Here is a 12,986-nt window from a genome sequence, read left to right as displayed (position 1 = left end):
TAGGGTGGTGGGCTTCTCTGTCTTGCTGCTGGAGATTTCTGGAAAATGTGGGCTTCCAGAGAGAGCTAGGTTTGCCAACCCATTGAGTGAGAGCCCAGTGCTTTGGGGCTGAGGTTTTTTTGGTAGACCGGACATTTATCGTTAGAACCAGATCTTTGTGCTCCTTGTCTGAGCATGGCAGAAGCCAAGGAACCACATAATTAAGACACCTAGAGCCAAAGAAAGGCATGCCTGCAAACATGGCGGAGACGACATTGTAGCTAACAAAGAACTGTCTTCTAAACATTTCTGATCCTAAACTGTAACCTGTTAACTTCCACAGTAAACACCACCATGGTGAGTGTTATCGGCGTGTTCCGTGTGTCCATTGCTATGAATTATCCAGCTCACCAGAGCAGCATGAAGCGTGTCTATGACAGGGAGAGTTGGTGTAAGAATGTAATGAAGAAGGTCGTGTAGAGGGGGTTCTAGCCTCTGTGTAATAGGAATCAGCCCCCATGACGCTCTATGATGCGGAGTTTGAGTCTCCTCCCAACCTTGTGAAGTTCGAGGATGTCAGGCATTGACTCCACACCGATTTTCAGAGGAACGATTGCAGAAATTTAAAGATGATTAGTAAATATCATTAAAAGTAGATCTGCTATTTCCGATTTGCAAATAGCTTGGACCCACATCCTGAACACTATTTTTTCCAACATGTACTCTTCCAAACAGACACCCAATCCAATCTTTCTCTTTAATACGGTGCCATTTCTGGCAAAACATCAAATGGCTGGCCTAGCTATTTCCTCCGACCCCAGAAAAAAATAAAAATTATTTCATTTAGCCCCAAATCAGCCAATATGTTTTCTTCAAGAGCTTTCTCCTTGAGTTTACATTTTCATATTTTACATTTTATGAATACGTGCACACTTCGCATTTATTTTACGTTTTATAAACGCGAGTGTGCACACACACACCTCTGCCTATAGAAACGAGTGCAGCTTCAAAAAGTTCATGGAAAATAGAGCTAGAAGCGAATGGAATTTTCCCAAACATTTTGAAGCCCCATCATATATATGAAATTGAAAGCATGCTCTGTATTATGTATACACGGGGTATGTTTCATCAATTGATGTTTCTCTGCTGTGTTCCAAGTTGCCTTTGTAAATGCTGAACCTTGAGCCTAGAAACTATGTTTTACCAGCACTCAGCCGGGAAGGGTCACCATTCAACTGTAAACTCCATGTATGCTGCTTGCTGTAGTTTTGAGTCTTGGCACTGTGCGTGATCCTGTCCCTGGCTGTTATTTTTGGAATGAGCGAGGTACATGTTTTTATAATTCCCTGAGGGCCTCTTCTATTCCTTTTCCAGAACTGCAGTTAAAAGTTTTGCTTCCAGGGCTAAGCTGTAAGGCCTACAAATCACTTCTGTTAGCAGCTTTGACGCAGCTGGGTGCTATTTTTGCAATCCATAATGGATTTCTTGTCTGCAGTGGGCTAAGTCCGGACACAATGGTCAATGCTACTATGTGAGAAACACACTTACAACATTTAGTTACTCCTTGCTGCTCCTAGGGAATCTGATTTCCTCTGAAACACTGAATCACTTCTCCGGAGGAAAAGGAGAGCAAACTCTGTTGTAGGTAAATGCTAGTCAGCGTTTCTGAACGTTCCCACATTCCATTCCAATACTCCCTGGGACCTCAGGTATGACCGAGTAGTAATCGTACAGTGCCTGAAACTGCCTCTGGAGCCTGGCGAAAGGAAATCGAATTGAAATATATGATCATGCTATGCCTTTTACAGCCGGTATGTTCTTGAAATCATACAGGTGGGTTGGGGTTTGGAAAATTAAATCACATCTTAGATATAGTAGGAGAGAGTGTCAGATAGCATTCTAGGTAATAATAAAAATACTCTGGCTTTTAAAGAACCACTTGGTCTACATTTGAATTTATGTTGTTTTTTACACTGTGATCAACTTATCTAAAACTCATCTATCCGGTAACTACCCTTTTCCCAAACATAACCCGGGGTCACAAAATAAGCAAAAGGGGTTATTGTAAGCCAAGAACAATATCCCAATGTTCATACGCGAGAGCCCAAGCATGTGACTCACAGGCAAGCCCATTTTAGCTTCTATTTATTTGTAGTTTGGGCAAAATTGTAGATATTAATGATCCTGCTTTCTTGTTCATAGCTTTGAAGCAGAAAGCATAAGAAGTGACTAAAAATACATGGCATTAACCAGTTATATCGGAAGTAGACATAAATAATAACTCATCTCAAGAAAGGGACTAGCAAATATATTTTAAAGAATGGGTATCTGCGCATGATGCAAATGGCTAATGAACCAGACTGCTAACCAAGAGGTTGGAGACTCGTGTCCACCCACTGTCACCTGGAAAGAAAGGCCTAGTGACCTGTCTGCGGTTGAAAACTTCACCATGGAAAGCTCAATGGAGACATCAGATCTTGGGACTGTAGTCTCTGGGTACATCCAGGTCAACATTTATCCACAAACACAATGCCTTACATCCTACATTATTATACAGCAGCTGGGTTCTGAAAAGTTTGTGCGTGACCATGGAGGATGCAAGCATTGGCGTCTCTCTCTCTGAAGCAAAGAAGGATGTAGGTATGTCAAGACCCAAGGAAACAATTACTCCAAAGGCAAATGGAACATGTAAACAGCAGCCCCCATTGTCCAGAGTTCAGAAGAAATAGATGGTGCCCAGCTACCACTGCTGATCACTCTGATCAGGGTCACAAAAGAAGATCTTGGAGGGCTAAAGGGAAAAAAAATGTAGAAGAAAAGTCATCGTCATAAAAATAACCAGACTTAATGGACTTAGAGAGCCTGGAGGAACTCCTGAAACCATGTCTCTTAGAAACCTTTCAAACCTAAAACGGAACATACCCCAGAGCTCCTGTTTGGGTAAAATAAGAGACAAGCCTATAAAGTGAAGAGGGATATTCCTGAGAAACATACTCCTGAGAAAAATCAGCCATGTGATACCAATGCTTATCTGAAAACAAAACTCACAAGGGAGGAAGGAACAGGACACACGGCAAACGGAAATGGTGAGAAAAGGAGGAAGCGCCGTTACAAGGAAGGAGTGCAACTACTGTCATGAAACAAAATGTGCATGAACTGTTCAATGGGGAGCCAACACGCCCCATAATCTTTCACCAAAGCCACAATGAAATGTTAAGAAGAGAACAACTCTTTGGACTACAGTTCTATGCTTAGGATGATGCCCCACTGGGCCGGCAGCTTTTCACTGGGGTTTCCTATACTTTGCTCACCTGTGTTTCAATCTTGCAATTCTGTTCACATTCATGATGGACTCATGAATCTTTGCTGTTTCCCTTTAGAAGTTAAAAGGGCAGCAGACTGCTAATAAGACCTATAGTTGAGATCTGGGTGTTGCCTCTCCAAGCACAGAGCATCACCTGAGAGCCTCTCCACTAATCCTTGTCTTGAAAACACTCTTTAAACTGTTGCTCAAGGATGCAAATTTTGATGGACAAGGTCTAGTCTGTGTTGCTTGGGTACTGTTGTTGTGAGGTGTGATCGGGTCCATTCAGACCCATAGTGACCATATACCGAAGGCCGGATACCGTATTCTATTTGCACCCTGTCCTGCGCCATCTTCACAATTGTTCCTATACTTCAACCCATCGTTGCAGCCAAGGTGTCAATCCAGTTCATGGAGGGTCTTTCCCTTTCTCGCTCTCCCTCTACTTTACCAAACAGGATGTCCTTCTCCAGGGACCTGTCTCTCCTGATGACATGTGCACATTGTGTAAGATGAAGCTAGGTTATCCTTGACCCCAGGAGCACTCTGGTCATACGTCTTCCAAAACATTGGTTTGTCCTTTGAGCAGTCCATGATCCTTTCAGCTTTGTCTCCTGCACCACCCTTCAAATGCATTCATTCATTCATTCATCCATTCATTCATCCTTCTTCTTTGTTTTTTTTAAAAAGTATTTTAAAGATCATTTTATTGGGGCCTCTTACAGCTTTTAAGACAATCCTTACATCAATTGTATCAAGCGTGTTTGTACATATGTTACCATCATTATTTTCTAGATATTTACTTTCTTTTTTAATTCATTTTATTGGGGGCTCGTACAACTCTTAACACAATCCGTACACACATCCATTGTGTCAAGCACATTTGTATATTTGTTGCCATCATCATTCTCAAAACATTGGCTTTCTACTTGAGCCCTTAATATTAGCTCCTCATTTTACCCTCCCTCCCCCCTTCCCTCATGAACACTTGAAAATTTATAAATTATTATTATTTTGTCATGTCTTATATTCTCTTATGCCTCCCTTCACCCACTCTTCTGTTGTCCGTCCTCCAGGGAGGGGGTTATATGTAGATCCTTGTAATCAGTTCCCCCTTTCTACCCCACCTTCCCTCCACCCTTCTGGTATCACCACTGTCACCACTGCTCCTGAAGGGTTCATCTATACTGGATTCCCTGTGTTTCCAGTTCCTGTCTGTACCAATGTACATCCTCTGACCTAGCTGGATTTGTAAGGTAGAATTGGGATCATGATAGTGGTGGGGAGGAAGCATTTAGGAACAAGAGGATAGTTGTATGTTTCATTGTTGCTACATTGCACCCTGGCTGGCTCGTCTCCTCCTCACATTCATTCCTTTGTCTTCTTTAGTTGATGTCCAACTTTCACATGCATATGAGGTGGATGAAAATACCAGGGCTTTGGTCTGGCAATCTCAGTTCTCAAAGTAACACCTTTGCTTTTCAATACTCCAAGGAGGTCTTGGGCAGCAGATCTCTGACACAATCCATCTTTTGATCTACTGACTGCTACTTTGATTTTGCCGACCCAAGCAAGGCAAAATCTTTGACAACTTCAACTTTTCCCCATTTAGCATACTGTTAACTATTGGCCTGGTTGTGAGGATTTTGATTTTCTTTACATTGAGTTGTAATCCACACTGAAGTCTGCCATCCTGGATCTTCACCAGCAAGAGCTTCAAGTCCTTCACATTTAGTAAGCAAGGAGTACTAGTACTCAATAAATACTCTTGATCTCCCTTTTGACTCTGCCTAATGAATTGGCTTAGTTTAGACAGGCTGTCTAAATAACTCACTTGATGTGAACAATGATACACATGGGCGGCCAGGAGTGGGGATTGGTTACAATGCAACCTGGGTGGTGTAAGTATATTGAAAAGCATGCACACACACACAGAGGTATAAACATCCTTGTGTATCTAATTTTATTGGGGACTCTTACAGCTCTTATAACAATCCACATATCCATCCATTGCGTCAAGCACATTTAGTACATATGATGCCATCATCATTTTCAAAACATTTTCTTTCCACTTGAGCTCTTGGGATCAACTCCTCATTTTTTCCCTCCCTCCTACACTCTCCGTCCTTCATGAACCCTTGATAATTTATAAATTATTACTATTTTCATGTCTTACGCTGACTGCTGTCTCTCTTCACCCATATTTCTGTTGTTCGTCCCCCTGGTGGGTAAGGATTAGACATCGATCACTGTGATCAGTTCCCCTTTTCTCCCCCCACCTTTCCCCTACCCTCCTGGTATCACTACCTTCATTATTGGTCCTGAGGGGTTTATCTGTCCTCGATTACCTGTGTTTCAGGCTCTTATCTGTACCAGTGTACCTGCCTCTGAGCACTTTAACCTAATTACAGCATTATAACTGAGACCTCAGGAAAGAGTGAAGCTTTTCTTCACACAGAAGAAGCAAGTCATAAAACAACAGATGTTGAATTAAGTGTCATCACTGTCACTCGGGTAACTCCCTTAAATTCTTTAAGTGTGTGCTTTCTCATGATATCTTCTGTAAGAAAGCATCTGTGCAAATGCTTGATCTGGTAATTATATAATCTGGTGTCAACTCGAGGATTAAGAGTGTAGGGGTGGAGTCTAGCCTGTCAATCAGGATATAGCCAACAAGGTCTATGTGTGGGCATTGGCTTCTCCTGAGCATTCTGGAACTCCTGTATTTTCCTCCTTGGAGGCAGGAGACACACACACTCTCTCTGCTCACTCCCTGCAAGGCATCCATGTAGAGAAGACATATGGAGAGAGGCTGATGGAGCCCAACCTGTGGAGCTGGAAAAGCCACATGTAGACCTCTGTCAGCACTGAGATACTTACAACACCAGGATCCACAAGTCTGCACCCATTGGCCTGTGATCTCCTTGCATTTGGTCTCCTTGCATGTGTTTCATGAGTCTGCAGAGAAAATGATAGATTGGTATCGGACATATGGGCTAGTATCGGACTTATGGACTTGATCTTGACTGACTGGGGTGTTTTCTCAATATTCAACTGTTCTTGTATATAAAGCTCTTTCTTATACACTTATGAGTGCCTGTGGATTTGTTTCTCTACTCTACCCAAACTAACACACTTGATATAAGGATACGTAGATAATTATGGGTGCGTCCTCAGTGTTCTTAGAGAATAACGTTTTAGATCCAGCAAGAAGGCATGAGAGTGTGTATTACAATTAAATAGAAATTAAATCAAAATATCAAATGATTAAGGAGGAAGTTTTAAATTTTAATGAGATGTCGCTTCCCAAGGTCAGCAGTTTGAAACCACCATCTACCCCAAGGAGGAAGGATGAGGCTTTCTACTCTCCTAAGGAGTCATAGCCTCTGATCCCCAGAGGAGCAGTTCTACTCCGTCTGCTAGGGACACACCGAGTTGGGAGCAACTCCGTAGCTACGAGTTTGAGTGTTTGAGTATAGCTTTTGTTATCTGCAAATTTGAGGCTTGTTAAATTAGAAAGGCTGTGTCAGTATCTAAGAGTTCTCTAACCTAAGGAATCATTGCAGTAGACTTTGTCAAGGCAGATCATGATTATTTTTATAATAACCAAGTGAAACCGGCTTCCCGAGGCTCACTGTATCAAAAATCAAAGCAATAAAAAAAATAAGGTAATACGATGCCGGGAAGAGCTCTAACTCTGTCAATCAAGGAATTTGTTACTGATTCAAACTCTGTAACTTACAATATTCACCTTTACTTTGTATTTCTGGACCAGGTTCCATCACTTCGTGAAACACAATAAAGCTCTATGTGTTAGACAGGGCTCTCCAGAGAAACAAGACCAGGACACTTATGATCTTTTATAGATAGAGATAGAGATAGTTATAGATACAAACATAAGAAATAAACAGTTAATTAGTCTATAGAGCAGTGCAAATGGATCACTGCAACTCGCTTTCGTGAGACAACTAATACACTGGCAGTCCTTCAAGTCACGAGGGATTCCAGGTGCAAGTTAAGGAAGCAGACAGCTGAGTCCTCTTTCAGGCAATCTGGCCACAGGCAGCAAATAGCAAGGCAGGTCACCAACAGTCAGCCAGATGACAGGGTCCAACAGACCCCAGCTCAACTGATGTATACACCAGTAGTGTGATGAAGCAGGTCTTGAAAGAACCTCAAACTACAGTGACACAGTCCATGGGTTGGGTGTCCCACAGGTAGTGTCCTCACGAGTTGAGGCAGAGAACCAGCTAAGGCAGCTGCACACTGGTCCAATCATCAAAGAGCATGAGACAAGAAAGGCGGGGTTGCCGAGCCATTTATCTCTGCTCCCTTCAATTAAACTGCCTTTCGATTAATCCTACATGTGTTCATTGGCCAGCTTGGCACAATGAACCCACCTATCACACTGTGGAATTTGAAGCTGTCCATGGTGTCTTCTAGCAGCAATGTGTTATGAGAAGCTATTTCTATGTCCTTTGCTCTGACTTTATTGGAGTAAGATGCAACTAAGCAATGAGGTTTCACATAATCATTCCCAGTACCCACCCTCTCCTCACTTGCCCAGACCAGTAAGTGGAAATGAGGTGAGGCAGCAAGATGCCAAAAAGCCTGGTCTCCACCCATCCAGCCACCTGCCCTGTCCCACACATATTAACTTGATACAAGTTTTAAGTATCTGTTCTCTGGGTAGGAAATTCTAAGACAACACATGATTGTCATATAGAAATCCCCTAATGGACAGATTGCCTTTTTAAAGCTGTTAATTTTTTTCCAGCAAGGCACTAGACCCCATGAGGGCTGTTAATTTTTGGTGTTCAGAAACAAGACAATCTGACAAGTGACAGCATGCATTGTGTCAAGAAAAATGTGACTTTCAAAGCCCCCAATAACACCAGCCAATAGACATTTTGGTGCCTCAGATGTTAGACTTGTTTCTGGGTATATGTGACCAGCCCATCAAAAAATGGCACCAGTTTTCCACTTTCAGTTCTAGGTTTTGTGTTACAGAACATATGCCATATGCCACTCTCCATTCTGCTCACCCATAAAAAAATCAGGATATTTTAATGTGTTATCTTTAAAGGGGTTCAGAAATAATAGTTGCTGTACAATAAATAAGGAGCCCTGATGGTATAGTAGGTTATATGTTTGATGTTAATCACAAGGTGAGCTAGGTGAGCCCAGCTGTAGTGCAAGAGGAAGGTAATACTTTCTGCTCCTATAAAGGAGTACATCTCAAAATTCCACAGGAGTTTTCTTCTGCCTCTGGGGTCACCATGAGTCATAATCAACTAACTGGTAGTGAAGTAGGTATCATAAAATAGAGCTTCTAATTTTCTGAAATCCAAAATGCGCCTGTCAGAGTTCAAACTCCTATATTAAAGTTAAATTATCGCAATCTTGTCATAGGACATCACAAGTTCTCCACCTGTGCACAGAAACTCTTAAAAAGTTAGAATTTTTCTTATAAAGAAGCTTGGAGTCAACCTCACCTCTGAAACATTTAACATGAATTATTCATTGATTTCCATATATTACCATACGTTCTGAAATGTTTACTACCTAATTCAAAGAAGAAAAATTGGTAATTTGAAAATATTTATGAAAATTGTTCTGAAGTCTTACATTTTCAACCTTCTAAAATGGCCTCACACCTTCCATATATGAGCTTTTCTTTCTATCTCTTTTTTGGGGTATTTTCCACTCTTCTCAATCTGAATTCAAAGTTTCTGTATATATTGCACAACCCCCACCAAAAAGAAAAATATGCTGTTATCTAATCGATTCTCACTTACAGTGACCCTGTAGGGTAGAGGAGAACTTCACCTTTTAGTTTCCAAATCTTTAAATCATTTAAAGACTACAGTGACTGGTGGTTGGCAGCTCAATGCATAACCAACTAGCTACCATGGGTCCTAATATAGTTCGCTTGGAACTACTTAATTCTTTTAAAAATATTTCTTACCTTTTTTTGTCTTGTCTTATAATTTGTCAGTCTGAGTCCTCATATTTTAAAAGAGTATGATAAATGAATAAATTAGTATATCTTCATAGATGAAAATCTAGTGGAACACCTTATCTAAGAAGCTAGAGTTCATGCAGTCTATATAATCTCATTTTTCTGAACTAGTGCTCCAAATAATCCCAGGAACAGGCCTAAAAACCAAGACATGAAAACAACAACAACCATATTGTTGGGCTGTGTAATCCAGTCCCTGTAGAGAGCCCTGGTATTGCTCTGCGTTATGCTTTGGGATGCTAACACAGCAGTTCAAATCCACAAGCCACTCGCCAGAGTGCTCCTTAGAGGCAAGGCTGGCAAGGCTTCATCTGACATACTTTGGACATAATGTCAGGAGAGACTGGTCCCTGGTGAAGGACATCATTTTGCTAACACAGAAGGGTCGTGAAAAAGAGGAAGGCCCTCGATGAGATGGGTTGACACAATGGCTTCCTCAATGGGCCTGGGCATAGGAACCACTGTGATCGTGGCGCAGGGCCATGCGGGGATTCACTCCGTGGTGCAGAGGGTTACTAGAGGTTGGAGCCGACTTGATGGCACACCTAACTAACAATAATAATCAACGTCCAACGAATCAATCACTCCTGAAAACAAATAATGTATCGACTTGAATAAAGTTGCTTCAAAATATCTTTCAAGCTTTAAACATCAAACATGTCATTTTGAGGACTACAATGAGTCTAACCCAAACCATGGTATTTTTCAATGATCTCATTACGCTTTTGAAAGCTTAAACACTAAGGAAGACCAGAGAAGAAATAGTGCCTTGTGTTAGGCATGGTTCTTCAGAGAAACAAAACCAGGTCACTTGTGATTATATATATATTTAATAGCTAGGAATAGTATAATAGCTAATTAGTCCACAAAACAATCAGTACAGAGGACTCAGTTCAACTCACTTTCATGGAACAGTTAATACACTGAAGGTCCTTCAACTCACAAGGGCTGCTGGTCCAAGGTCAAGGTAGCAGACAATGGAGTCTGCCCTTAGGCAAGACAAACAGGGTGGGGCAGCAGCAACAACAACAGGAGGATGAAACGTTAAGGACAGAGGCCAGTAGCACTGGGGCATAGTGAAGTGGCCATGGGTCCTCAAAATAGGTGGGGAAGCAGGTCTTGACGGAGCCTCTCAAGCTCTAGCTACCCATGGGTTGGCTCAGCCCAGAGTAGCAAAGCACCCAGTGGAGGAAAAGTTCTAACTCAGGCAGCAGAGTGCTGGCCTGATCACCAGAGAGAGAGAGGGAAGGAGGCTGTCCTTGGAAAGCCATTTAGCTCCCCTCCAATCAAGCTGCAAGCTGATTAAATGCCACCGACGTGTTCCTGTGAAGCCTAGTTGGCACAATAAACCTATCACAACATTTAGTCCCAAATGCAATTATAAGGAGGAAGAAGTAGCTGAAGAAAGATATCATGCTTGGTAAATCAAAGTATCATCAAAAAGGAGGAAGAGCCTTAATGAAATGGGTGGACACAGACTGCAGCAGTGGGCTCACATGCAACAGATGTGAGGGACCCAGAGTGTTCCTTTCGTTACGAGTCTCCGTCTATTCAGTGGCACCTAATAACAACTGTTCCACTTAACAACCCTGAAAAGCTCCCCATAGTCTGCTATGGGAGTGTAATCTCTACATAAAGGCAGATAAGGCCACACTCTGACCCAGTTCACAAGTCCACTCTGTCCACTCCCTTTCTTGTTTTCCACTTCCGTTCTTTCATCGGGACTTTGAAAAGTATCAATACCAATCCATTTGTGTTTTCACATATATTTATTGGAAAAACAGCATAAACCTTGATTGTGTTTACATATTACATGATTAATTCCATTGTGTCCTGGAACAAGGAAGTGCTCCCTCCAGGTCATTATTCACTATTTAGGTGCTAAGACTTTAGACTGAAGATGAGAACCCCGGAGTGAAGGGCACGTTACGTGATGTGACGTGATATATACACGAGGTAAAGTAAAAGCGATGGGTGCAGTCACAGCAAGATAAATGGATTTAAAGAGTGCACTGTTAGACATAGTTCGTTGCTAAATCTTGTTTAGTGCAAGATGTTTCTATGCCAGCTAACACACACACACAACCGTTGCCTTTGAGGGGACTCCAACTTAGGGTGACCCATGTGTGTCAGAGTAGAACTGGTCCATGGGGGCTGCAATGGCTGATTTTGGGGGGGGGGAGATGGCCCAGCCTTTCTTCCAAGATGCCTCTGAATTGATTCCGACCTCCAACTTTTGGTTAACAACTGAGTGTGTTAATCATTTGAATCACTCGGGGTCACTCCCTCTCTACCCATAGACATAAGCATAATTAATATGGTCGTGGGGGGGGGAGGGTCAAAAGGAACATGAGCCACTATCCGTGGTCCTGATACAAAACTGCATTCTCTGGCCATGGCTATCCTCTCTGGGCCAAGAGTTCCCTCCCCCACTGACTATCCTGCCAGTCTGTAGGAGTCAGAACAGGCTCCGTGGCGCCTGAGGACAAGGACAGCGTTCCGTAAGCATCATCTATCAGAACTGCTAGCTATGTTCTGTAGCATGAACCAGCCCTTTACATGCATATAATAACACACTTTCATGGGGGTTTCCAAGACTGTAACTGTTTACAGGAATAGAAAGATTCGCCTTTCTCCCATGGAGTGGCTGGTGGTTTAGAACTACCAATTGTGCATATCATAGCCCAACATGTAACCACTACGTCTCTTTTTATATTTTCATAGTTAGTGTGGCACCAAATCTAAACCATTTTTCTTTCTTCAAACTCTAGGTTTAGCCTATTCGTTAACATACATGCAAAACATTGTTTTTAAGATTGAAATAGAAGGCCTGTAAGCGAGGGGCATCCTACCATCAACCAAAACTCTGACTTCATGGCACCCAAACCCACTGCCACTGATTTCAATCCTGACTCAGGTGCAGGGTTTCTGAGACTAAAAATATTTATAGGCCTTACAGTCTCATCTTTCTCCCTAGGAGTGACTGGTGAGTTTGAACCACCAACCTTGCAGTTAGCAGCCCAATGCTTAACCCACAGCACCACCAGGACTCTGATTTCATGATAAGTCATATTTTCTTTCATTGCAGGTCAGGAAGCAGGAATATCTTTCATTTAAAGGAATAAGCTGGCTTCATACATTTTCAAATTAGCTTTGAAGTTTGCGGTAACTTTTAGAGATTGCTATTTTTTAAATTTTTTCCTTTCTTCGTGCCTTAAGCATATCTGTTGCCACCGTCAGTGACTACTCTATCTAATTACTATTTGACAAACTTATTATGTAAAAGAGACTGAGAGCCTTCCAGAAGTCTGCTCTTTAAAGGTCTCTTATTTGCACTACATTCATCCTAAGTGACTAAAATTATTTGTGACCAACTCCTAAGTTCAAGCTTGGTAGTTTAGAGCCACCCAGTGGTGCAGCAGAAGAAAGGCCTGGTCATCTGGTTTTATAAAGCTTCCAACCAAGAATGCCCTGCTTCGCAACATATGGGATTGCTGCCAGTTAGAATCAGGTCCACAGCAACAGGTGTTGTGTTCTCTTGTTGGAGAGGGGACAGGGTTCATTTCAAGAGAAACTAATGAAGAAGCAGCCAAGGAGAGAGGCTGGCAGGATGGGCCTCCCAAACCCCGCAAATTGTCAAGTTCCCCAAGGCCTTGGTTCCTTCTGACAGCCGTGATAACA

This window comes from Tenrec ecaudatus, chromosome 1, assembly GCF_050624435.1.
Source record: "Tenrec ecaudatus isolate mTenEca1 chromosome 1, mTenEca1.hap1, whole genome shotgun sequence".
In the NCBI taxonomy this organism is placed as follows: domain Eukaryota; kingdom Metazoa; phylum Chordata; class Mammalia; order Afrosoricida; family Tenrecidae; genus Tenrec; species Tenrec ecaudatus.
Note: the sequence above shows the minus strand (reverse complement) of the source record.